Here is a 5,514-nt window from a genome sequence, read left to right on the forward strand (position 1 = left end):
GTGTTGTGTTGCATTACTTTCTGTTTTGTTTGTTTTTTTGTTTGTACCGTTTTGTTTTCTCAAGACCCAACTTGAATTTTCTTGTGATCTCAGCACCAAAGGTTTCTCCTGATCTTCATTTAAGTTTTGCATGACAAAGTAGTGCTCATCATTTCTCTGGTCAACTGCAAAACATTTAATCAACATCCTGTGAACATCAATCGTTATCCCAGTCCTCGAGCTGGCTTGAAAGTGAGGTATTAAGTGTTCAGACATTTCAGATCACTTATTATTTCACAATGCAATGTTTAAGCTGCAGCCTAAGTGTAATACGGATGTGAAGTGGTCTGTCCCTGACAGACATGTTCTGTCTATCTGAGCTTGAAGTGGGTCTGATGAATGTGAGAAGTGGACTCGCTCAACTATGATGCAGCATTATATATATATTGCACTTAGAAATGGCTTTTGTCACTTTAGATAAGAAAATACAAGAAAGTATTTTCAAGCTGAAATTTTGAAAACAACTTTATATCAAGATCAATGAAGTTATTTGAAAGCTGTGGAGAAATAGCATCAAGCCTTAGGGATTCAGATGTATAAATGCTGAAGATAAAATGAATTTCAGAAAGATTTTTGAATTATTTATAACCAAAATCCTGCTTCTTAGTAAGAACTGCTAAGCCAACAGTAGCATATTTCATAAATCTATTACCAGTAGTTACTTCTTATATGCTGGCAGCGTTGCTGTTATACACCACGATGTAAACAGCTGCTCTCAGGTGACCTTTCCACTATGAGTGAATGGTGAATAATTGAAAAGCAACAAAAACAAAATGTTCAGCTTTCAAGAAACACACGTCTGCCATTTTACACAGCATTACTTATTAGAAATTATATTTCAGTCTTTTTAAGTGACAATTTGCCTCCCCTTTCTGTCTGCTAATACATTCGGTACAGAGAGAGGCTAATAGACCTGTAGGACCATTTGTGAGTGTTCATCAGAATTTCCTCCTCTTCTGTAGGCGTCCTGTAGGCTCATGAAATAATATCTGATTAGCTTTGCCCTATCTACTATCCTGCAGCAGGCCTGGCAACACATGATCTCATCCTCTCCTCCACCCCAGCCCCTCTCTCTCACTTTAGTCCGATCCAGTGGGTGTGCAGTCACCACATACGTGGGACTGTGCAATTTTATGCTTGTGAACTGCGTCTGCATGTGGTGCAGACCATTTATTATGGCTGGTGTGGTTTCTGTGCAGAACTTTGGTTTTGCAGAACCGGTCGCTCGCCCTCCATCCCCATCGCATGGATGGAACAAATCATCTCATGACCCAGGTCACGTGCGTGACTCCTGGGACGATGGAACAGCTCCACTGAGCCCCTAGTGGAAGAATGTGGTCACTCTAAAGGTTGTTGTAGTGCATCTCACATTTGAGAGATTATGTTTTTTCACTTCTTAGAAAACTACTACACCCTCAGCCCTTGACTTTAAATCAGTGAAAGAAAGCAAACACCAGACTCTTGTTGCAGCAATGCAGAGACCAGCGTTTGCAGCTCAGACAAGATCATTATTGGGATTTTGTGGATACCAAAATTTCTTTAGATAAAGTGCTCCAAATATTCAGTTTATGCACTTTAATCTACCTATGTAAATAACAATACTTTTACATTTTGAAATTAAAGAACATATACATATATATATATATATATATATATATATATATATATATATATATATATATATATATATATATATTCTCTTATTCATTATTAATATTACAATTATTCTTAAAATTTTTGTCAAAATATATATTTTATTAAACAGTTCAAATCATAGAAACATGAAAAAAGCATAAAACAGAATTATATACATAAAGTGGGCCTCAAAATATTTCAACATCATTAAATATTTTTCAAAGATCGAATAAAATTAACAAAATTTTTGTTCCAGGTTGGACAATCTGGTATTCACAAGAAATGGTATTTCGTAATTATTAAATGAACAATAAAATCAAATATTGACCTTCTCAGAAATGGTCTGAAGATTTTAACTATATGAAACCAACATGAATACAAAGAATACCTGAATTATGCTAAGAAACAAATATAAAATGATGCACAGCATCTTGTGTATTTGAATTTACTTTATATGGAGTATTTGACCAATAACATATTGGACTGTGTCCTATGGTGTGACACCAACAAAGTTATGATTTATAGTTTGATCACATAAGATAGTGTGAGTGTTTTTTTTTACATTTGTCACACCATTGGACACCTGATACATCAACTTCTCCATATTCCAATTTTCTAGCGCAAATAAATGAAATAACCTAAAGTAATTCTATCATCCCTCAACCGTCCAAAATGGATAGAACATCAGGGAGCATCCACTGTCAATTCTAGGAAGCGAGAGAACCCACGTAGTCCCGACCAAAGCGCGAAATACCCCAAGGGGCCACGTGACTTACACCAAAGCCAGACTGCTCGAGGCCAAGACTCAGCTGGCTACACACACCTTACACACCCTCAGCACTCCAACTCCAGAAAAACTTCAAACCAGCACGCCAAGATGCAAAAACAAGGTGCTATCACCAGCAACTGCTGGGAGGCTGTGTGGGAGGACCTTTCCCACCCAGAGAAGCGGACTGAGACAGTCAAAGGCGATTTAGGTTAGCGGGGATGATCTGGCCGGAACAGAGGGTCGAGGTCAGAGAGGTCAAAGTGCAAAGTGGTTCCCGCCCAGGGACACGGGTAGGCTGGCTCAGAACCCGGTGAGATCTGCGTGGCAGGATGCAGCGGCCCACGGAGCTTAGTAGGGGAAGCTCATGTTCACCAAACAGATGCTGTAAAAGCCACGTTCTGGCCAAGAACAGCCCACTACCTCAACACGAGACATTTGAAGCCATGCTCCCCAAAATATAGGACCCCCAAAACAAGCAATTCTCTAAAGCAAGAGCAATCCTTCTGTCGGCCCCAGGCCAGTAAATCAGCAAGCTGAGCCTAAAAGCGCGACGGCGGCGGCGCGGAGAGTCCGCGGAGTTCCCGTTTTCTATCCCCTTTGCGCGACTTTCGCGACCCGATGGCCCCACATGGAGGGTTGTGCGAGGGGGCAACCGAGCGTATAGGTTATGCCGGGTTGTTCCGCCCAGCGGATTGGCGTCCTGAGTGTAAGCTTAAGAGGAGATGCGCTTTTGTCTCGTGCGTGCAGCATGTTGCACAAGCTGGGCAGGCAGCTGGGGCCAGATGGCCACAGCAACTGGCCTGCATCAGAGCACCTGCGCACACAGGGCATTAACATGGAAGAGCCTCCCACTTATAGGTGAGGGCTGGACGGTGGCGTAATAGACAATCAGAGACGAAGCGCTGGGGGTAACTAATTGGTAGAAATGCTGCTAACTTAGTCTTTATTTTGATGGGTGATGAGAGAAGGATCAAGTGGTCCTGACTGGGATTTAAACTTGAGCTGCTTAAAGCGTAACAGTACTATATGTGGAATAATACCCATATATTATTCATTGTGGTGAAATAATTTTCTTAAACACTATCCATAACACTCCCAAACACTCTCTATTTCTTAACCTCTCTCACAATAAGCATGACGTCAGGTTCATTGTGATGGTCAGTTCATCATAATAGTCCTTGCTATCAGATGTTTTAAGTAAGATTCATGCTAGTAAATCGGTTTGCATAAACACTCCCCTCTTTTTATGTAGCATTAGACAGCCTGATTAATTCCATTCAAATGGGTTCATTTGGATGCATCACTATAACACAATATTTAATTAATTGCTTCCTATTCAAAAATGCTCAAAAAGTAAAAAATAGGTTGTGTTCATTTAAATGTTTTTTGCCATATTTTGCCTTAGATTTATCGATTAAATGTTGTTAGCTCTTATTCTTTTCCAAAAATAATTGTTTATCATGTTTAATTTGAATTCAAAAATGTTAATCAATGTTAAAAGGCTGATTTATAATCTTTATTATACCTTGACTACAACCTTAGAAGTTACAGTTTCAAGAGCTTTCTTAATATAATTATATTCATACCCATTTCATCAAATTCTCTTTTAAATCAGGCTATGTTGTCTTTGGTGATAAATTAGATTAGCGTGTTAAGCTCAGACAAAAGTAGTGTGGGTGCATGTTAATATTCCAATCAGTATTCTATCTTCCTTGTAATCCTACCAGCTATAAGTGCAGATCTGTTGGTCATTCTGCCACTGGCTTTCTGTTTAGTTTAGGACAGATTAGCGAGCTCTTCCCATGCGCTATGAGGCAGCTTCCTTTGTGAGATTACTCCAGTGCATCTGAGGCCAAGACAGATAGACGACTCAGTCTGGTCTCTCTTCCTTGACTGAATGAGGAAAATCATCTTGGCCATGCCAGACAGGCTGCTGCCTTCGCACGCAACCTCAAATCCTTCTTTAGTTTCAATGTACCCTCAAACAGTGACATTGCTGGCACTATCACGAGCCGTTTGAAAGCCTGTGACTAATGGGGTATGTCTTTTACATTTAGAATAAAAGTGAAAGCCCAGGAAATTAAAGAAGCAGCCATTTGCAGCAATAGCGTGGTGATTCATTTGTATCCTTTTGCTTCCTTTCAGCGTGTGGCTGGACTGGCCAGTTCCAGATCCTCAATGAAATGGGGCATGCAGCAGGTGACAGACCTGAGGCGTGGGGCCGTCTCGCCGATCTGCTGGGCATCCCGGCGCTCGGCTCAAGACGTGGCCCAAGCTCCAGGAGGCGTGTTGCCAGTACCTGCTGCTCTCCCTCGCTCCTGTCCACGGCTTAGGGGCCAGCTTTGAAGAAGGAAGTGCTGGCAGAGAGGCCCTGGAAGAAGTGGGCCCCTAGAGGCCAGAGACCTCTCCCAGCATGCGCTCTGCTGGCACCCACGCTGCGAGGCCCAAAATGGACTGAGTGAGCGGGCGTTGCGGAGGCGGGCTGTGAGCACCTCAGAGAGCTGGACCCCACGGCGAAGACCACCCGGCCGAAGACTAGAGAAGAGGGGAGGATGGAAGGGTGCACGTGAACATCCTGAAGAGTGCATACACGGGGGTATGTTTGCTCTGCTTTCCAGGATTACATAATTATATTTATAGACACTTCTTTTAAGTTGGCAGATTAAGTGATTTCTACAATTCTATTTTTAGTTGTTAGTGTAATCTTTGCTGTTTACAGTATAAACAGTGTCACAGAAAAATTCGAGGAGATATAGTCTTTTCAAATTCTGGCAGCTTAATGCCTACAAAAATGGCTTGTAGGGACTACGGCAGGCTACTTCCAGGTTGGTGACATCACTGTTCCTGAAATTTATATAAGCCCCGCCCCCGGAAACACTCATAAGGCAAAAGCATGCACTATATGAAGCACTGTCAGGCACGCCAAACCAACAGGTGGTGATATAGCCACCATAAATCCATGTTTAAACAGGATAAAATGTATATTTCAAGCTAACATCTACACATTGGCTACATTACAAATAACAGTACATATCTAAAGGTATAGAATTACATAACAAACAAAACATATT

At 41.5% G+C, this 5,514-nt stretch overlaps 1 pseudogene; it reads left to right on the top strand.

Annotated features, from left to right (window-relative positions):
• Nucleotides 1-2,551: 2,551 nt before the first annotated feature.
• Nucleotides 2,552-5,071, top strand: LOC122360846 (annotated as a pseudogene).
• Nucleotides 5,072-5,514: the final 443 nt, after the last annotated feature.

This window comes from Puntigrus tetrazona, chromosome 16 (genome assembly GCF_018831695.1).
Source record: "Puntigrus tetrazona isolate hp1 chromosome 16, ASM1883169v1, whole genome shotgun sequence".
Taxonomy (NCBI): Eukaryota; Metazoa; Chordata; class Actinopteri; order Cypriniformes; family Cyprinidae; genus Puntigrus; species Puntigrus tetrazona.